We start from the raw sequence: 23,176 nt of genomic DNA, 5'->3' as shown, positions 1-23,176 counted from the left end.
TCTGTTAGCCATGCATATAAAAAGGGACTAAGACTCCTAATTAAAAGTATTTAAATCAAAACATAAATGACTACCACTTACAGCAAGCATGACAGAGATAAAGGGATTTAACTTGCTTTTCTTCTTTTTTACCTTAATAGCTTTATTTGGGAGTATTTAAAGCAAAAACATATTAGAAATAATTCTGAATGATCTATTTATCAACATTTTGTTTCTTGCATTATCTGATACTTTGAAAAGTTTTCTCTGTTTCACAAAAGTGAAGTCTTTGCTTTTCCTCTTTACAAAATGCATGCTTATACCAAAAATTAAACAGAGATAAATTAGTTTAAGTAGAGCAGATATCTTTATAATATGGGTTTTCCTACATAAGGGCACATTTTGTTCTCTCTGTCCATTTATTCAAACTTCCTGTGATGGCCCTTGGTGGAGAATTAACATTTTCACCATGTTGGTTCCATAAAACAATTGTTTTTTCCTAGAAAATCTATTGTTCTTGATGCTGCTAAGGAGAGATTTTTCTCAATATTTTCAAGTTGGTTGTTGGTACAAAACAAAGTTATTTATTTTTCAGTATTATTTTTTAACTGGTATACATTCTTCATTAAAAATTGAATAAAACAGAAAGGATGTGTTTCCATGTGAGGGCTTTGCCACATTCACTTCCCTCCTAGAGTACTCCTCCAAGGTGAATCTGATGATGCATGATCCATTTCAGCATTAACCTTCAGAGCTCTTACATTCTTCTCACTAAGATTTCCCTTCATTATGGATACTCTGATGCTGACCAAGTTGGAAGGTAAACCTAAAGGCTTTCCCACAAATATTACACAAGTGAGATTTCTTCCAAGTGTGGACAGTTAGAACTAAAGCTGAAGCCTGCACATAGGAAAGGTTTCTCCCCAGTGTGGCTTCTCTGATGTTGAATTAAAGTGGGCATTAACGTGGAAGGCTTTTCCACACTCCTTACACTGAAAGGGTTTCTCTCCAGTATGAATTCTCTGGTGCCCAATATAGTCAGAACTATAGCTTTATGTTTTTTCACATTCCATACATTTGAAAGGTTCCTCTCCAGTATGTGTTCACTGATGTCTACTTAACTTGGCACTGGTACTGAAGGTTTCACCACATTCCTTGCACTGATAAGGCTTTTTTCCAGAATGGATTTGGTGATGATCAAGTAAGTATCTTTTAGAAGTAAAGCATTTCCCACATTCACTACATTCAAATAGTTTCTCCCAGTGTGAATTCTCTGATGCTGCATTAGTTTTGCATTAACACTCAAAGCCTTTCCACAGTCATCACAATTGTAGGGTTTCTCCCCAGTATGGATCCTTAGACGCTGCCAAAGCTGAGAGTTACACCGGAAGGCTTTCCCACAATCATTACATTCATATGGTTTCTCACCAATGTAGATTCTCTGGTGCTGGATTAATTTCCCTTTGACACTGAAAGCTTTTCCACATTTGTTGCACTCATAGGGTTTCTCACCTGTGTGGATTCTTTGATGCTGAATGAGTTTTGCATTATTATTGAAGGCTTTTTCCATACTCCTTATACTGATAGGGCTTCTCTCCAGTATGGACACTCTGATGCTGCCTGAGAGCTGCACCTGAAGCCTTTCCCACACTCACTGCACACATATGGTTTCTCTTCATTATAGATTCTCTGATGTTATATTAATTTTGCATTAACATTGAAGCTTTCCCATAGTCACTGCACTCATAAGGTTTCTCTCCAGTGTGGACTCTTTGATGTGTAATATATGTAGAACTACAGCTAACACCAGTTCCAGACTCCTGGCACTGATAGGACTTCTCTCCTGTGTGGGTCCTCTGATGCCTACTAAGACTCCCATTAACACTAACGGCCTTCCCACAAACCTCACACTGATAGGGCTTCTCCCCACTGTGGGTTATCAGATGTGTGATACAATGGGAACTGTAACTGAAGCACTTCCTACACTCCACACATTTGAAGGGCTTCTCCCCACTATGAAATCTTTGATGCCAAATTAATTCTGTGATAACACTGAAGACTTTGCCACACTCCACACACTGATAAAGCTTTTCCCCAGTGTAGTTTTCTAGATGCTGATTAGATTGAAAGTCAAATCTAAAGATTTCCACTAAATCTTCATTTTATAGGTCTTTCCACAGTATTATTTCATGCTTAATAAATTCTGTGTCAAAGCTAAAGGCTTTCATCAGTCCTATACAACCAGGGTGCTGCTGTTCAGTGTCAGAGGAGATACTATGATGCTGAAACGAGTTTGGGCTGTGACTAAAGGAATACTTCTCCATGGAGCTTGTTTCATCTTTCACTACTCCTTGAATGCTGCTGCTGTTTTCCTTTTCTATCCTTCCTGCTGAGTGGACTTCCTGTGGTTGCTCTGGTATATATGTTTCTTTAAAGTCTGTTTCCAGGGAAAAGTCCCTTGGAAGTTCAAATGATGTGCTATTGTTTTCTTCACATATTTCATTTGTCAAATTATTGTTTGTCTGTATATCAGTATCTACAGTCCAGAAGCCCTGAGGGCCTTTTCCATTTACAGGGGCCAGTAGAGATGGGCCCTTCAGCTCACCACCTCTCTCCAGTTGTGAGATTATAGCAGGGTTAAGAAGTAGAAACTGGAGGACACGTTCCCATAATTCTCCAGCATCTCATCCCTGTACAAGGCTCTCTGTGCAGGGGAGAGGGCATCCCATTCTGTCTGGGTGAAGTACACAGCCACATCCTCAAAGGTCACCAACTTCTGGGACCAGGCTCTGAGGAGCATGGCTACCATCACCTACCATCCCTCTCAGAAAAGGGCCAGAGCTCTACAGCAGGCAGCTTTGCTTTTCTTCTTGAACTTATAAATTCTTTATTTTTCTATAAGAAGAAAAATTTGTTGGTTTACATGCTGTGCCAAGAATATATTGGAGAGAAGACTTTCTAAGAATTCTATATAACAGGGGTCAGAACACTATGACCCACCCATTAACTGACTTTTTTAAAATGAGGTTTTAGAAAAGCAACCAAATCTATTCATGTATTTTGCTGTTTTAGTGCAGCAACACAAAATTAGAGCATTCCAAGAGAAGTATGACTTACATCATAAAATAAAAATGGACTATCTGGTCCTTTGAAAAAGTTTGCCAATCTTTACACTAAAGATGTCTACACCAACAATTTATGAAGCTATATTTTTTTCCAAAGACAGTTTTTATTTAAGCTTCTGCTATCACTTAAAATAAAATTTTGCCAGCTGCCACATTGGCTTGTGCTTGTGGTTCCAGATATTGAGGATGCTGAGGCAGGAGGGTAACTTTAACTCAGCATTAGAGGTCAGCTTGAGCAAAATAATGAAAACACCCCATCTGCTTTGTTTTATATAGATGTAAAAGCTATGCACTCATTTCAAAGAAAACTCTCAGTCCTCTTTTGATTGCCATGCTGCCTTGACCACAGGGTAAGGTTCACCAGAAGTTGATAGTAATAAGCCATTTATATAATTCTATCAATAAAAGAAGATTTCATACAAATTATCCATCTTTCAGAGGAATAAAAAGAAAATGTTTAATGAGATTATCAGTGATAAACCTGTAACATATCATAAACGTATCTCTATGAGAGATGTCAAAAAGTGTCCTGGCAGTGAATGCTTTTATTAGGACGTTTTTCCCTCAAAACAGGGTTTAAATTTGAGATAAATTAAGGATGATCAGTTTTCTTACAGAGGAACTTGCAAGATCATATTCAGGCAGCAGAACTTCCTTGCCTTTCATATACACACAAATCACTTGAAGTCCTGCTTATAATGCAGGTTCTAGTTCTGGAATCCTGCTTGAAATTCTGTGTTCCTAATGCACTCAACTCTGGACCACATTTTTGCATTGCAATGCTCTTTTCCCAATTTAATGTGGTAGCCAGCCTCCATGATGGCTCTTAGCCATTCCCTACCTTGGAAATTCACCCTTTTAGTAGTTTTCTCTCACCCTGTGACAGGATGTTCAGTGCAGCTTTTACCATATGTGTGGTAGGTCACATTCAAAGTTACATTGCAAAAGATGTGTGGTTGTGGGTGCATGATCGCTGTCTCTGCTTGTTTTTCTCTGGACCCTTCCCTGAGGGAAAAAATAGCTTCTAGGCAAGAAGGCAATAGTATGGAAACGCCATATGGAGAGAAACTGCATTCTCCAACCAACAGCTACAGAAGATCCAAGGTCTGCTAACTATCGTATGAGTTTGGAAACAAATTTTTGACTTCAAAGTGAGCACTGGGATTATGCAGCTCTGACTGATAGCTTGACTACAACTTCATAAAAGACCCTGAGCTGGAATTGTCCAAGTGAGCCTCTTTCTGATTCTTGACTTTCAGACTCAATAAGATATAATGCACATTTGTTGTATTAAGCTGCTGAATTTTAGCATAGTTTCATACAAATACCATTATTTAATGACTTGGCAGTACCTTTTAGACAGTCTGCTCTGATAAGAAAAATTGCAATTACATGTTGCCCATTGAAAAAGAAAAATTGATAGTTGGTAACTGAAATGAATTCTTAGCTCTAGTCTGACCATACTCCTAAGAGGTAGAGAAAGAATATTCTTCATTCACTTTTAAATATTTAGAGTACGATCGGTCCTTGGAGGCTTTGTGCAGTATCATTCACAAAACAAGTCAACCAAGGTTGGGCTGGACTTCCACTTTTCATATTTCATATTTCATGCCCTATGACCCTTGTTAGTACGGTACCTTGCCTCTATTTCTAATTTCTGTCTGACAGTTGATTAGTAATCAACTGAATAAGGAAGCTGGGAAGCATTCAAGAGTTTATATTTAGGGCATAATATATAATATAACTGTGATAATTGTGATGAGAGATACCAGCTATTATATCATTTGTGTCATTATTATCTTATAAAATATTTTATTAAACCAGATAAACTGTCATGTACAGATTAAGATCAAACTTACAGATTGCCCATTAACACTTCCTGTATCAGCTACTTAGTAAAAATGAGGCCTAATTTTATTATTTATGGGAGGAAGCATGCAGCAGTGAGATAAGACTTTGTGTCCACAGTTCCTGAATATTTTAGAAGAAAGAACATGAGCTTCTAAAATTTTATGTACTGGAAGATCATCCAGAAGAAACTAATAGGCTGTTGAAGATGGCATAGTTTCCACATGCAAGAATGCACTTGTTCTGGTGGAACCTGAGTTAGTGTTTGTTTGAGATTCATGTTGATACTTGAGTCGTTAACAATACTTACACATAACTATAGTTTCTGTATTTTGGTGTTATATTATTGAGGTGTTTTGTATTATATTTGAGTTGGAAAATTATTTAGAGGAAAAGTTACTTCTCTTGAGCAAAGAAAGTGCTGATATTGAAAACCTAAGGTAAGCTTCTCAGAGTGCTTTATACTATGATTTCCAATTCCTTTAATGCTAAAATTAGTGTTTTTTTATTTTAAGGAAAAGAAAAAACAATAAAAACAATGATATAAAAATTCAAAACAAGATTGTAAGAGAGTAACAATGGTTAGTACATTATATATTGTCATCTGCAAAGTAGTTGCTTATATTTCTACACATAGGCATGAAACATTCATCAAATAATATAGGTGTAAACCTTTCCTTTCAATGAGCTAATAGCAATTAGTAGTATAACTATTTTAGCTATTAGATTGAGATAAAGACTATCTATTCCAATTTTCTGCAGGGTTTTTTATCATGAGTGATTGCTGGATTTTACCAAAGTTTTTCTGAATCTATTAAGATGATCATGTGATTTTTGTCTTTGGCTCTGTTGATATGTGTATTACATTTATTGATTTGCATATATTGAACCATCTCTGAATTCCTGGGATGAATCCCACCTGGTCATGCTGTATAATCTTCTCAATAATTTGTTGAATTCTGTTTGCTAGTATCTTATAGAGGATTTTTATATCTATGTTCTTTAGGGAGATTGGCCAGTAGTTCTCTTTTTGTTTGGGTCTTTCTCTGGTTTTGATATCAGAGTAATACTTGCCTTCAGGAATCAGTTATGGAGAAATGCTTTCCTTTCAATTTCATTGAAGAGTTTGAAGAACATTAGCATTAAATCTTCCCTAAATTTCTTGTAGAATTCAACAGTGAATCCATCAGGACCTGGGATTTTCTTTGTTGATAAATTTTTAATTACATTTTCAACCCCATTAACTGATATTGGGTTATTGAGAATTTTTATATCTTTTTGATTCAGCTTTGGTAATTCATAGATATGTAGGAATCTGCCCATTTCTTCTGTGTTTTCTATCTTATGTGAATAAAAATTTTTGAAGTAGGTATTGATGATTGAATTTTCACAGGATCTGATATGATTTCACCTTTATCATTCCTCAATGCATGAATTTGAGTCTTTTCTTTCCTTTTTGGATAATGTTGGCTAATATTTAACAGTTTTATTTATTTTTTCAAAAAACAACTATTTGATTCATTAATTCTCTATACTGTTTTCTTGGTCTCCATTGTGTTAATTTCTGCTCTGGTCTTTATAATTTACTCCCTTGTATGGTCTTTGAGTTTGTGTTGACTGTCTTTTTCTAGAAATTTAAGGTGTAACATTAGGTTTTTTATTTGTGCTTACTCTATTTTCCTGACATGAGAATTCACCGCTTACAAATTTCCCTCTTAGGACTGCTTTCATTGTATCCCATAAAATCAAAAATGTTGTATCTGCATTCTTATTTAGTTGTAGATGTTATTTAATTTCTTCCTTTATTTCATCTGTGACCCATTGGTTGTTTAAGAGGGTATTATTTAATTTCCATGTGTTTATGGAATTTTTGTGGTTTCTTTTGTCATTAATTTCTAATTTCATTGCACTATGGTTAGATAATATGCATGGGATAATTTCAGTTCCACTGTGTTTTTTAATCATATTCTGTGGGCCAGTATCTGGTCTGTTTTAGAGAACATTCCATGTGCAGCTGAGAAGAATGTGTATTCTAATGATGGTGGTTGGAACAGTTTGAAAAAAATTACTATGTCCATTTATTTACAAGTTTGGTTCAGTTCTGTTATTTCTTTGCTTTTTTTTTGTCTAGTTGATCTCTTTCTGATGGGGTATTGAGGTCTCTTATTATAATTGTGTTATTCCTCATTTGATTTTTCAGGTTTATTAATAAGTATCTCATATGGTTGAGTGCTCCTGCATTTGGTGCATATATAGTTATGATTGTTATATCTTCCTCTTGCAGTTTTCCCCTGACAAGTTTGTAGTGACCTTCTTTATATCTTTTGACCATTCTTGGCTTGAAGTTCATATTGTCTGCAAACAGTGTCTTGCTTTTTTCTGGGTTCCTCTTGCATGGCAGATTGTTTTCCATCCTTCGATCTTCAGTCTGTGAATTTCTTTTTGAGTTAAATATGTTTCTTGCATACAGAATATTGTTGGATCTTATTTCTTGATCTACTTTGCCAGCCTGTTTCATTTGATTCATGAGTTGAGGCCATTTACATTAATGGTTATAACTGATATGTATTGGGTTATCTTTGTAATGTTATTTCCTACTGCTGGTTCCCTGCTTTTCCCCTCTGTTTAATCCCTTTCCCTACCTGGTGGTTTCTTTCTGTTGTTCTTGATATTGTGGTCATTTTTATCTCTGTTTAGAGTATCTTTCAGTTCTCTTTATAGCATTAGCTTTGTGTTCATAAATCTCTTCAGTTTTTTAATGGAATTATCTTATTTCTCCATTAATTTTGAAAGATAATTCTACAAGATACATCAATTTGGGTTAAAAGTTATTTTCTTTCAGGACTTGAAATACTTCACTCCAAGCTCTTCTTGACTTGAGGGTTGTGTGGAGAAGTCTTCCATGATTCTTATGGGCTTTCCTTTACAGGTGATCTGTTTCTTTTCTCTAACAGCTTTTAGTATTCTCTTCTTGTGCTGAATTTCTGGAATCTTCATTATTATATGTCTTGCAGTTTTATTTTGGTCATGACTGATGTCCTATATGCTTCATTTATTTATATATCAAGTTCTTTATCCACACTTGTGAAGTTTTTGGCCATTGTTTCTGTAAAGAGTCTTTTTATGACATTTGTACTGTCTCCAGCTTTCTCATTGACCTTAATCAATCTTATGTTATTCTTCTTCGTTTCATTTTGTAGCTGTTGGATTGATTTTTCATAGTCTCTTGCTACTTTTAAGATATCATTCTTCTCATTATCACTGGTTGCAATTCTGTCTTTAAGATTCTAAATTCTATCCTCTCCTTTGTTCAATCTGTTGTGTATACTTTCAATGGGGTTTTAGTCTCTTGGCTTCCTGTTTGGATCTGTTTCATGAATTCTATTTCTTTCCTATGTTGGGCATTTTTTGTTTCCATCATTTTTCCAAGCTCATCTATTCTTTTATCTGTGTCTTCTGTAATAGCTTTGAGTTTAAGCACCATTTCTTTCTGTGCCTGAGAGATTATTTTCTTCATAGTCTTTTCCACTTGTTTTTTCATTTTTGCTGCTATCATTCAGAAAATTCCACTGTTTGACTTCCAATTTCATCTACCTCCTGGAGTTCTACACTTGTTCTGGGTAGGCTGAGGATCTGGGATTGCATTTTGCTTCTGTGTCTTATCATTTTCTATTTTCTCTTTTTAATTTTTTTTCTATGTTGATACTTGCTGGTTTCTTATGATATATAGTTTTTTGCTAGTATTGAGGTTACCCTAGAGGATGTCTGTTCTTCTGTGATGTCTTCCAGAGATAATTATTTCTTATAAGGATCCCAAGACCCTACCTTCTCAATTTATAAAGGATGCTAACCCTTTCCTGTTACCTCTCACCAGAGGAGCAAACTCTAAAAGTATATAACAAAATCAAACATATACTATGCTCTTGTATGCAGTGATTTTCCCCTTAATCAGGCGATTTAACCTTTCTGTTGGGAGCAGGGGTGTTAAGATGGGTAGGGGATAGACTAAAGTGATAAGTGTTGTAAAATGTAGCAGAGTAAAGGCTGGCAATTAAAGGATGATCACCCAAGTTTTGGGAAACTGGAGGACACAGGAGGGAAAGAATAAAATGCAATATGAAGGAGTAATTGGAAAGGACAGAGACCATAGTTACTCGCTTGAAAGTTTAAGTTCAAGAAGTAGTTGAGGAAAGAGAGAAAGAGGGTCTATAGAAGAGAAATAAAAAGAAAGGTAATAAACCTAAACACTGAAAAGAGAGGGAGAAGAGAGAAAGAGAATAAAAAGAAAAAAATGAATGAAGGAAAAAAAGGATAGCAGAGAAAGAGAGGAGAAAAGAAAGAAAAAGTCCAAGTAAAAAAATAACTACAGAATACAGGAGAAAACAAGATGACATCAAACCAGAAAGGGATAATCAATCAGACAAACACAAGAGAAAGTAGTAAAATACCTCTTGTTTTTACCGTTCTGTGATATGTCCATATTTAATCCCAGAAATGTGCTGGGTATGGAGCTGATCTTGGCCTCTGGAAGCGGGGTCTGGGACTGAAATTCTGTTGGGGGAGTTCTCCTGAGCAAAACTGCTGGCTCCTCACTGCTGCTTCACATTATTTTATGTTGCTGATCTTGCTGAGTGCTCTGCCTTCCAAAGGTGTGTATGCACACATGTGCCTGGGACCTAGCTGTTGTCTGAGGTCTCAGGTCTTGGGGTTCTGTTCAGTATACTCAACAAAGGCATGTGTCCTTACACTCCTCTCACAGGCCCTGCTGTCCCTGAGATGATGGAGGAAGCCCAAAATGCAGATTTACTCTTCTCTCTCAGATCCTGCTGTCTCAGAGATAATGGAGGAAGTGCAGAGCATGGACTCACACTCTTCTTACAGACCCTGCTGTCCCATACATCATAGGCTAGTGGTTTTTAAAAGCCATAAGAAGAAATTCTGAATGTTTTCATTGTAAATAAATGATAAATATTTGAAGAAACATGTTTAACTTGATTTAAACATTACACAATATTTATTTCTATTGAAAAATCACATGGTACCTCAATAATAAATATAATTTTATGTTTTAATATATCAGTAAAATAAGAGAAAAATTGTTTCTTCAGTGATAACAACCAGGTGGTGGAATAATTTTTGTTTAGCTTGCTATAATCTGGAGAACTAGTCTATAAAAATGATAGAAGGTAAAGGGGTTAAAAAGATAAAATAAAAGAAAAATCACTTATATTTACTAATTTTAGCTCACATTTTAATAAATCATACCAAAATTTGAGGTAAAGTTCTATGTTTATTTTAAATAAAATGTTCCAGTATTTTTAAGTGATTAAATATATTTTCTATTCATTTGATGCATAACCTATTGACTTTGAGATAGTCAGCTTGTCTCCTTATTGAAGTTGGAAAGAATGAGAGTATGTTTTCAAGCTTGATATTTGATACTTTGAAATGTGAGGTCTGAATTCATTTTATGTTTGATGGCTTATAGTCCCATTACTATTTCTGGTGCTTTCATTCAGTAGGATTCAAATGAAAGAGAACATCTTTAGCAAAGTTTCACTCTAGCTCTTCAAGCATAAATAACCTGCTCTTCTCTTGTATTCTCCCAGGTAATGTTCCATAATTATTCCTATTACATCATATTCTAAACATTTAAGTATGTCTTCCTCTACTAGATAGACATGCTGGGCAAGGTAAGAAGTTTAAAATTATCTTTTATACTGCATATTGTTTTCAGATCAGTCATTTTGATTACCAAATTCAAGTGTGCAAAATTGGTCAGGAAAAAAGAAAATTTTAAGCATTGACTGTTCCTTTCAATAAACCACAGACATCAACAATCTACCTACTCCAACTATCCTTATGTACACATATAACAACCATTGTTGAACTCCTACCATCTTGTATGGTGAAGCTCTGCATCATTTCCAATGTTTTACTTGTTGCTGTCTTTGATTTTTTGATCAATCTTACATTCTTATGTCTGGTGGACTGAGCAACTTCATTGAAGATAACAGTATGTAATGTAGCAACCACTGTAAATTCCTATCATTTTGTTTTGAGATCACGCATCATTTTTGTTGTTTTTGTGTTATTTTGATTTTGTCTTCATTTTGACAACAGTGTCAACAAACGTTGTTTTGTCAGTTTTTTAATTTTTAAGATAAAAAAATAAAATTATTTTTTAATTCTGTGTTTTGCAGTGAATGAGTACATAAGTATTAACTGAATTAATGAGCAAAGGAACAAATTTGATCCTTAATGTATAATGGAGTACTTAGAAATACATAACATTTTGACAGTATAAATATATTTATATACTGATATTGATACAGATTTAGATACACAAACTGATGATAAATGATAGGTAGATAGATAGATAGATAGATAGATGATAGATAATATTTAGAAAGAGCAAGTATCTTACTTATATGCCAGAGCTTTGTAGTCACCAGAGATGGTGTGTGGACAAGAGGTCTGGCTTGACTGACAATTTTTTTGGCTCCCAAAGTGGATTCCAAGAAACAACTTTTAGTTATTGCTTTTGCAACCTCTTGGCACAGGCTCCTGACTGCTGTTTCCATCTGCAATGGTTCTGTGACAGCTTCTCACATCTGCAATAGTTCTGGATTTTCTCTGAAATATTTGTCATGGGTATCTGGTCCCTTTGTCACAACTCCAGGGTGATGTAGTTCCTATCTCTGCCACTCTCCTTGTGCTACAAATGGAGCCCAGAGCCTGGTGCATGCTAGGCAAGTGTTCTACCTCTGAGCTAACCTCCAGGCCTGCTTCTCCTATTTTAAAGGACTCTTGCTTCTTTATTTTACTTGGGGATACTTCACTACCATATCCACAGAAAGCCTTTTGGACAACTACCAAGTGAAATTACTCTTTGTAAGGGATGAGTTCAAAGGTATTAAAATTTTAAAAATATGAAATAGAACATAGAATTATAATCTCAATAATTTTCTGTGTTCTACTTTATATTTTCTGAGATCAACTGCTTGACAATAATTCTGATAACTCTCAGAAATTGACTGAAACCCAAACTTAATGAACATTTCACTTTATTTTATTTTATGGCATACATCTTCCCGTTCTTCTGAGAAAAACAACCCTACCGTTCTTCTAGGGGTGTTTCCCTCTTATAGCTTCAGAACGTGCTTGAGATGGAGGTACTCATCCCACCACTCCCTTTGTTAAAGGAGTTAGATTTTAGTCTATATTTCACAGGTTGTATGTTAATGCAAATAAGAGAATTCTAGATATTTTATCTATATGTCTATTAAATAAAGGAGAAAAGCTTTCCATTATGTAAGCATAAGTTGCTGATAACAACTACAGTGGGAGAGAAAGAGAGACACAAAGAGAGAGAGAGAGAAACAAAGGTTCTTCCTGCATTCTACTCTGTGATATGATTTGATAAATTTATTATTATTACCATTATTAGCAGTATAAACTAGCATAAATTAGGTTTTTGTAACTAAAATGACTCTACTCCTTAGGAAACAAAGGGACTCCAGCTCCCTCTTCTTCCTTTTTGCCTAAGCTGCAAACATTGAACCAGGAAGCCAGGATTCTAAAGACTATTTTTACTTCAAATTATCCCTTCTATTTTCTCTATTAATATATTTCAATTTTTATATTTTTAAAATTTTCTCACACAAACTAATAGTAATTGTACCCATAGCAAATAAGTTTGCCCAACATTGTTGTGGACCTTTCAGCATTCTTTTAGATATCTTAAATTATAAAAGAAGTTCACTGTAGCTACTTTTACACACAGTCATTGTGAAAATTAATTAACATGTAAAAATTGAAAGGTAAATGCATACCCACAGACAATGATAGTATATCAGTTTACCTAATGTATAAAATAAGGAATGTGAATATGTATGGTTTAAATATTGTTAGAACTGTGAATAACTTTTTAGTTATTAGGATGTGCTCATGGGTGGTCAAATCTCCCTAGTGTAGCACAAACTTTAGAAATAATATGTGGGTCATAATAGCATGTACCACATGTTTTGTTGCCTGTAGGATGCCATTTACTGATCTGGATAGAGGGCTCTGGAAATCTCTAACTGGAATACTTCACTGAAATCATATAATTCCTACATGGAAGGAAAAATAGAAGTGGTCATCTAGATAATTCAACCCTCCCGCCACCACTACAAAAAGTTAAAGATTGTTTCCAAAGAAATCATTTAAGTTGCCGGAATCAGGTTGCTTCATATTTTTGTTTCATTTTACATATTCAGAAATAAATCTAATACTTATGTGATCTTCTTGAAATTCTATAAAAAGTCCCTCTTTTCTCATTATTTAACATTTGAAGGTTCAAGAGAGGGCCCCTGGAGTCATTTGCTTACTCATGTAAGCCAGGAAACAAACTTAGTTTTCCTGAGAAATCTCCCTAGATCTAGCCATGACTCAACAGAAAAAGTTGGCTGAGAGGAGGAAAATGAGAACTTAGAGACCATGCATTTCATGATCACATGTTTCACATGAATATATCAGCCCTCAGAAAACTTCAGTGTTACACGGATATCAATTTGCTGCTATAATCCATTGCTCAGTTTTCTATCACTTAGTTCAAATTTTGTTGCACTAGAGGTACCACACATGATATGTAGATGAGATTTAAACAATCATGTATTTAACTTATTGTGTATTTTAAAACTCTATCTAGTAAATTAAACTTTTGACTTCATAAATATTTGTATTTAGGTTAAGTTTATGTTAAAAAGAGTGGACAGCTGACTTAAATGGAAATAAAATATTGACAAAATAGGTATGTGTCTATGGCCAAAAATTTTGAAGATGGTACAAAAATGAGTGGAATCTAAAAGAAATTGTCATGACAAGGCATGACAAAATATGAACACCTATACATTACAGAGTGGGAAAAACTTTGTAAAGATATAAACAACATCAAATTTTGAGTAACTAAAGTGCTTAAAAATACAAAACTTAAAATACTCATAAAATTAGATCATTTAAAATTTTTTCTAATATCAAATAACAGTTTTTCAGACATTCTAATTCTTAAAAATTGTTCATTCTTATGTTTTTAAAAATTATGTCTTAGCAAGAATAAGCGAATTATTTGGATAATTGAGAGAAATTAAACTAATACATTATTCAGTGATCAGTTTTCCAAGTATTAATTTGTTTGTTTGGTAATTGTTGAGGGCTTCCTATGAGTTTGGCACTATTTGGGACAATTGGGTGGCTGTAGTCAAAAAAAGAAAAATATTTGCTGTTGTGGAATTTACATTAAAATGAAAAAAGCCAATAAAGAATGGTTATAGAATGTGCTAAAGGATAGGGACATGAAGTGGGGAGGCTGCTATGCTAAGAAAATGTTCTCTGACTAGACAATATAAACAGAGCCCAGAACAAAATGAGAGTGAGCTTATGAATATCTCGGGCAAGAACGTTTGAGGAAGGAAAAGCAAACATTACTCACTCCATAAATCCAACATCCCTACTCTATGCCTTCATCAATGTTCACTTTAGACTGTTCCTGTCTTTCTCACCATCAGATACCAAGCAAAATTCCAGATCAGAGTGCAGGGTGTATGAACATTGCTTAGTTACAAAGTCCTTTTACCCACACTATTGTATTTGATATGCGCATCCACTGTGTACTTTCTGCTAACTTTAGAGGAGAAAAACTTAAGTCTTAGGGAAGCTAAGTGGTTTACTTTAAAACACTCAGATAATAAACAATCAAGTCAAGGTCCAGTGTAGGAAGACTGGTACATTCAAGGAAGTTAAGGAAAAGAAAACATTAGAAGTTTACTTTTATTTATTTTTTAATGTTAAACACAAGTTTTGCCTAAGTCAAGTTAATATATAAAAGTGAACATCATAAATCTATGTCATGTCGACTCGGTGTCCAAATTCATCATTGTAAGCCATACTTTCCCATCCATAGCTCTAAGGGAAGTGCATTAGGTTGCTAAGAGACCAACCCCCTCCAACAATAGCTTGTGAGAAATAAGATTTATTGAGATGCACTATAGTACTAACAGAGGAGGATAGAGTTAATTGACACTAACAGGGAAAGGCCCATTAGAAGAATTTCTCCAGGGGCTGGGGATTTAGCTCAGCGGCAAAAAGCGCCTGCCTGGCAAGCACAAGGTCGTGAGTTCGGTTCCTGGTACCGGAGAAAAACCCAAAAAAAAAAAAAAAAAGAAGAATTTCTCCAACAGCACTACTTGGAAGGTACACAAGGCCTGCATGCTGTTTAACACTGCTGCTTGGCAAATCCATGAGCGATGTGCACTCGACAGCACTGCCTCCCAAAACCCATAAGGACCTATATTCTATAGCAGCATCACTCAGTAAACAAGGCATGCATAATCAACCACAGCACTGTTTGAGAGGTCCAGTGGTGAAGGCTTGGATGAGTATTTGTCAGAAAGTACTTGGACTGTTCTCTGGAAGCCAGTAGGGCAATATCACTGTATGGTGCCCTGTCCCACCCTGAATTACAACAGGGAGAAGGTTTTATAGATCAAACTACACAGCAGTGACATTACTAGTTTGCTGAATTTCATTTTCTGACTAACATTTCAAGGAATAACTAAGTTAATGCATATTCAGAGAGCAGTATTAGTACTTTTTTGTTCAGTTCCCAGTGTCTTTCCAATAATATTCATCTAGAGAGTTCATGCTCTGTGTTCTTACAGTGTCATCCCCTTGGCTTGGTAAGAGACCTGGGAATACAAAAAGGCATTTCAGGAACATAGTGCTAAATGCCCTGCTTTTCCATAGGGATGCTATTCATAATTTCCAAATAACAGCAGCAACAAGGACAATAATTCCACATAACATGATACTACTCTTCTGCATAATTGGAAACACTAATCACTTCCCCAGAAGAGGAGATAAAGTCCTCATATGATGTTCAACTTATAGTTGAAACTATAAGTCTTCTCCTTATAGTTTCTTATATGTACATACACACAAACTTATTCATAAAAATTAGAAGTATTTGTGAAAATTACAATCAGTTTTGGTGACTGGTCCTGTAGTCATAGCTGAATTTATAATTACCTTCTTCTATTACTCATTCTGTTTTGCTTGCCTTCATCAGGCACCTTGGGTGGTTGTGTTTCTTTACCTGACAAAGTAACTCAAATCCTCACTACTAAGAAGTGCTAGAACTATTAGTAATTCTGTCTGTATTAAATTGTAGTTTTCCACTCACTTAGATCATAGGACATGGTGTTATCAAGAGAGGAGTAGCCCAAGTAGTATCCCATGGTCCTGACTAATCAACCCAAACAATGGCATAGCTCACATCTTTTCCTGTTGACTCAGAAGCATGAGGAAGCCCATATGGCTGGCTGGCAGTCTTGACTTTCAGTTCAGGGAAACACTGTTGTGTCTCTTAGTAGAAGCATTCTGTCTCCATAACTAAAGCTTCTAGGCCAGCAGACATAATGGCACAGGAATAAGAAGCAAAAACTTTGATAGCAAGTCACGAGGGGTACAAGTGATTGATGTCACTCCTATTTATAATCCTTGACATCTGCCCCTGTGAATCCCGGCTGTCAGAGTGGTAGTACATGTCAGATACTGACTCAGAGCATGTACAGCCTTCTGGAGAAACTTGCTCAGGTCTGCAAAGTACTGTTGCCAGGTTCTCAACAATAATTGTCTTTGAAAGGTCATTCGACCATTTTATCAACTTGGGTGCTGCAGAATTATGGAGAACATGGTAAAACCTATCAATCCCAAGAACAAAAGCCCATTGCTACACTTCTTTGGCTACAAAGTGAGATCTTTGATCTGAAGCAGTACCATGTGAAATGTTACAACAGTGGGTAAGCACTCTATAAGACCACAAATAGGGATTTGCGGCAAAGCATTGTGTGCAAGGAAGGCAAACCTGCATCCAAAGTGACTGTTTCTTTTGGTAAGGATAAAACTCCTTTTCTGTGTTGGAAGTGATTGAGTTCAATCAATGTAGTATCAATGGCTATTTGACCATCTGAGGGAATTATGTCATATAGAAGGCTCACTACTGGTCTCTGCTACTGACAAATTGGACACTAGTCACTGCAGCCAGGTTGGCATTGGTAAATCAAAGTATATGATAATAGTGGTTTTTTTTGTTTTTTTTTTTTTTGTTTTTTTTTGGTTTTTCTCCGGTACCGGGAACCGAACTCACGACCTTGCGCTTGCCAGGCAGGCGCTTTTGCCACTGAGCTAAATCCCTAGCCCTGATAATAATGTCAAACCCATGCATAAGCTCCATCCTTGCCACCTGGTCAATTTATTTATGAGCTCATTGGACAATGACCTGAGTAGCTAGGGATAGAGACTGACTCATATCCGTAGGCTGAGTCATCCTATACATTTGAATATTAAAATCTTCCTCTGGGGAGATCACCTTTTATCACATTTTTGATACATGCTTATTTTTTGAAAGCTAGCTTTAATAGATATAGGACTGTTTTTTGCTAACTCTCTCTTTAAGCATTTTGAATGTTTTCCCAGTTCCTTTTGCCTCTGTTTTTCTGCTGAGAAATCGTGGTTTCTGGGTATTTCTTCCTCTTGCTGCTTTCAAATTTTTTCCTTCTTTGAGTTTTATCATTTTTACTTTGATTTGTCTTGTTTGAATGTATTTTCATGATATATCTTGTTTGAATGTGTTTTCGTGGCTATACTATTTTAGTTTATTATACTACCTAAACGTATAGGTTATAGGTTTTTAAAATAAATTTCAGAAATTCATACCTATTATTTCTTGCATAATTGTATCTATCACTCCTTTTTATTTATGCTTTCATTACCATTATGCACAGTGACATATACATAATGAGGCCCTATAGTTTTCTGAATCTTTCTTCATTCTACAAAGAAAATGGCACAATACCAAAAGGATTGGTTTTTCCATGGAACAAGTCGTTCCATGGCAGAATCTACTTTGTCAGTACTGTAGAATCTATTCCAAACCTTATAGGAAGAAGACCGCTGACAGAAGAAGACAGCTGGATTTGGGGACAAGAGTGCTGTGGTGACTTTACACATCTGACTGCTACTCATCATTCTCCAGCATCACAGTGCAGTGACAGCTGTGGCGAGGGTGGCCCATATTCTTGGAATGGGCTGCTAGTGCCAGGAGACTAATACACTAATACATATTCCTCTTACAAGACTATAGTTAAGCATTTGGACCTGACTGGTGCTTCCCTGAGGAATCGGTTCAGAGCATGACCTTTGTTTTGTCTCCATATCCACACAGAGCAGCTTTCTAGACTACTCAAAATAGAATAAATGCAAACAGATACAGACACATCGTAATTTTAAAAAAGACAGCAGCTTGAAGCAATATAAAATGCGTGATTCATCAGGTATAAGAGGTCTTCAGTGAAATTAAAGACTACTTTTTTCTTTCTCAGCATTGGGACAGTACAAAAGAGGCCTGGGGGTTTCTCAGAAATCTGCAGAGGCAAAATTTTCATCACAGGTCCAGCAGCAAGTTTGATTCAGGGACTGAGCCTATGACTTTCTGAATGGTCTAGCTGTCCAGGGTTACCTAGCCATTCGGGCTTTCCAGTGAGTGTCTCTGCATCCCCTGTAGCCAAGGTTCAAACCAGACTAGGCACAGCTCATGCCAGCAGCAGACCTTGGCACAGCAGTGCCCTCATTTTAAAAGTGCAGAATGCAAAACAGGGAATCTTGGTGGCTTCCATCAAAATTTCGAACAAAAATCTAGGGAAAGAAAACCAAGCAGAAATTTACAGCAGAATTCCCACATAGATTCTACCCTGAAAAAAAAAATGCTTAAGAGAGCCATGGGAGCGGAGCTGAAGCTGGGCCTCCAGAAAGATAGAATCTTCAGCAGTAGGTCATCCTAGTTTTTCACATGTGCTATAGAGCACACATGTGCTCTGTGGCCAGTGAAGTCTCAGGAATGTGATAGCCCACACCTTTGGGGATCCGTCTGCCATCACAGTGTGCATAAGATGTTAAACTTGCAGCTTTAGGGTTCAATGTCTACCTCTCTGTGTTTTAGTCTTGCTGTGATTTGTGTTTTTTTGTTGTTGTTTTTGTTTTTTCAGTGCATTTCAAGGAATGTTTACTTATCCCTGTCCCTTTACTTTATCCAGGTCTATTTATTTTATCCTTGATCCCTGTTGTACTTGAAAATATATAACTTTTAAAAAAAAAAAAAAAGGTTAACAATTGGAAGATCTTGCCTTGACTCTCAGATGAGACTTCGGACTTTGATTTTTTAGTGATGCTGGAATGAATGAGGACCTTGGGACTATTTGGGATAGAATAAATACATTTGAAACAGACTGGAAGCATGAATATAAGGGTGTTAGAAGTGGCTTTTGCTACAGCATTTATATGCTGAGAGCTTGGTCCCCAGTGTGGTACTGTTGAAAGGCAGTAGGACATTTAGGAGGTGGAGCCTAATAAAACATTCCAGGTCATCAGGAGAGCTGCCCTTGGAAGAAATTGATATAGTTCTTGTGGTCCCTCTTTAGTCCTTATGGAGAAGCTATTATAAAAACAGCAAGGCTGGCCCCTCCTCATTCTCTGGGCTACTGTCTTGCAGTGTGATCCTTCCCTCTTTCACATGTCCCAGCCAAAATGCCATCTACCACCAGGTCCTCACCAGAACTAAGTTGAACCCAGTGCCATGCCTTGACCATCTACAACTGTGTACTGAGTAAACCTCTCTGCATTATTAAGTGTCCAGCCTCAGTTATTTTATTATTGTTCCCCAAATACACTAATACATCAAATAACATAATTACATAGATCACATATAAAAGTCAGTAATAAACTAATATACATTTTGGGTCTAAAACACCTCTTTGTATATCCCCAAGAAGGCCAAGTAGGAGAAGACAGTCCAGGCCAAGCAAATTCAATACACCAGTACTTTGACAGTGCTGTGCTCACTTTTGGCAAGAAGGAAGTTTCCAATGCTTACTCTTAAATCTTTATAATCTTGGCTTATTCTAATAAAGCCACTTAGCCCAGTTTTTTTTTTTTTAACTTTCTTAGAAAACAAACATTTAAATTATGGTCATCTCTCTTATCTGTGGTTTTACTTTCTGCTATTTAGTTATTTGTGTTCAAATGTGATAAAAAATATTACATGAAAAATTTCAGAAAATAAACCATTTTAAATTGGGTGGTGCTGAGTATCATGATGAAATCTCTGGCTGTTCTATTTCATCCCATCAAGGACACAAATCATCTGTTTCCCACTATACCCCAGCAGTATATACTACCCACCCACTGGCCAGAGTAGCCATCTCGACTGTCAGACCAGTTGTCAGAATGTTGCTGTGATTTTACCTAATAACAGCTCCAAGTGTAAGAGTGGTGATGCTGGCCAGTTCAGACATATCAAAGAGAAGACTGAAGTACTTCCTTTAAGTGAAATATTGAAAGCTCTCAATGTAGTAAGGAAAGAAAAAAGAATAATATAATATAATTGCTAAGATCTGCAATAAGAACAAATCTTCTAGCCATAAAATTGTGAAGGAAAACATTCGTGTTAGCTTTGCTGTTGTACCTTAAACTGCAAAAATTACAATCAGAGTACATGATAGGAACTAGTTATTGTTAATTTCTTTTGGTACCAATTTATAAGTTAAACTTTATCAAGATGGTTCAGTATCATCTGTGATTTCAGACATCCAATTGAGGATCTTGAAATGAATCCCCCATGAATAACAGGGATTATTCTAATCTTTAATAAAATTAGTAAGGTAACATTTATTTTCCTTTGAAATGTTTATATTTCTCTTGCTTCTCCATCACTTGGATTATTGTTGCCTGCATTTTAAAAATTCTGATAGTCTTTGTCTAGCACAGGTCTGAAAAACAACATTTTTCAATGTATTCTTGTTAGCTCAAGTAGATTCAAACATTACTTATACAAATAAAAGATGACTTATCAAAAATTTCCTGAGTTAAAGGGGAAGCAAGCTATGACAGGTCCAATAAGAAGGTGTCCCTGGAGGAAGTGAAAGTTGTGAAAGTATTTGAAAAAGGGTGAAAACATGAAAAGTTTTAAGTAAATAAATTAAAGCAGGGACAGGTCATAAAGTTGAATATCAGGTTTAGGACATGTTTTGTCTTTAGTCATTGAGAGATGGGGAAAGACCAAGGAAGGCTACATTATCAAGTAGAGACACGTTTCTTCTTTGTCGAGAGTCTTGCAGCTCCTCATAGAAAAGTCTGACTCATTTGGGAAAGCTAGCAAATGATCTGAAGTTAAGGGAAATTGTTTTACCTTCTTCTTCACTTTTACTGTTTCTGGTGAGAAGCCAGTGTGATGAGACATAGGAATGAAGTAATGATGTCAGAAGACTTTCTTTGAAAAGGTAAGTGCAGGAGCAATACTGAGGTGCACTAAGGGAAATTTTCATTATATTTCCAGTTCTTTGCACATATGAAAGCCCAAAAATTTGGTAGGTACTTTATTAAAACTGAAAGAGACTTGCTCAGGAATTCCAGGATGTATCAAGGAGACAGCTCTGAACACTAGGCCTCCACATGTTTCAGCAGTATCAGTTGCTTCTTTTTAAAATAATGAATTTTTTCATTATCTAAGATGCAGGGAATCTCAGAGCAAGTGGTCTCTCACAGCTTTATGTTTTCCACATCCCATAGAACTCTCTCAAATGCCAAACTTCTTTCTCCCTTTGCTTCCCAGTCTATATTTCTCATAGGCTTCAATTTCTATCATTACCTTCCCTTCCCTTCCTTTCCCTTGCCTTCCCTTCCCTTACTTTCTGAGCTAGGGTCTTACTCCCACCATCACCTAGATCAGTTTCACTGTGCATATTGACCATGTATATGGGCTTAAATTTTTCACATATATTCAAATTTAAGAGATTTTTCCAATTCCATAGTGTCATCTGTAACTGCCCCATCTTTGAAATATTACTTTGGATTTTTTTCCTAACATAAAGTAATAATTGATCACTATAGGAATTTTGATATCACCTATGATCTTATGATCTAAAATCATATCAGGTCAAAAGATGTTTTCAGCACTGTGCTTAAAAATTTTTAATCTGTTTTAAAATAGCAAATCATAATTGCCTATATTTTTAGACTAAAATGTGATGTTTTGATAGACATTTATATGTTAAATTATGAAATGATCTTAAAAAGTTAATTATTATATCTATTGCCTTGAATTTTTTTGTGGTCAAAAAAAAATGTTCTTAACTAGGGAATCCAAAACTGAGAAAATGATTAGCTCAATGATTAGCTCAATGATTAGCTTTTAAGCTTTCCTTGTTGTCTTCCTCCGCTCATCCTAGGGGCCTCAGTTTGGTTTCGACCCTTACCACCCTCTAACCATTCCAACCTTCTAAAAATTTTTTATCTTCAAAAAATTTTGACATCCCTTCTCTGCTGTGTCTTGGTCTCCTTACCTTTACGAATGTTATTTCTTCTAGTGTTTGGGTGAAATGATCAGACACACAGTGTGTTTAGTTGGCCATGAATACCTCATTAAATTTCTTAGCTACAGATAATTGTTCCACAGAGCAACCAGCCTTTCACTTGCTCTGTCTTAGCATTATTATTCTGCCCATTTTAAACCCCTAGTGTTTTTCCACTTCTGATATCTCATCCTGTTACTAAAAGAAGGAATTAAGATAATTCAAATTCTATATGCTTTTTTTTAATGCCTCCAGCTTCTCATAACATGATGTTTCTATTACCCTTTTTAAGCTTTCCAGGGTCCCCTTTCTTAAAATCCCCTTCATGTCAAACAAGAAATGATAGCAGTATGAGCGATTTACATATGATGTTTTGACTAGCTATATATCAATTTGAAAGCATCTGTGGCAACATGTTCCTTCAAGCAGGGTTTACAGCGTTTGTTTGTTTTTTCTGTTGTTTTCTCTGTGTGTAGCTTACCCAGTCAGAAAAACAGTCCAGGAAGAGACAGTTTTGAAGTATCCTCTATATCTATTTTTGTCTCCTTTAAATATTCATTCTTTATTGGAATTGTCAGGGATAGCATATTCATCTCAGGTCTTTAAGAAAAATTGTTTTAGATTTTTATGGAAAAGGAAAATAAATATCAAATATAATTGATACACTTTGGGGAATACTACAATAAAAGAATGAATATGCATGGGGTTGTAGCCACCTTCTTCCTGTTTCATTCTCCTACTGCATTCTATGAATCTCCTTTGGGGTCATCTATCATGGTC

General features: G+C 35.8%; 1 pseudogene; it reads right to left on the bottom strand.

Annotated features, from left to right (window-relative positions):
• Window positions 1-750: 750 nt before the first annotated feature.
• Window positions 751-2,788, bottom strand: LOC102017571 (annotated as a pseudogene).
• Between the last annotated feature and the right edge of the window lie 20,388 nt (window positions 2,789-23,176).

This window comes from Chinchilla lanigera, unplaced genomic scaffold, assembly GCF_000276665.1.
Source record: "Chinchilla lanigera isolate Chin_1 unplaced genomic scaffold, ChiLan1.0 scaffold00017, whole genome shotgun sequence".
NCBI classification, from domain to species: Eukaryota; Metazoa; Chordata; class Mammalia; order Rodentia; family Chinchillidae; genus Chinchilla; species Chinchilla lanigera.
This window is presented reverse-complemented; position numbering and strand designations above follow the sequence as displayed.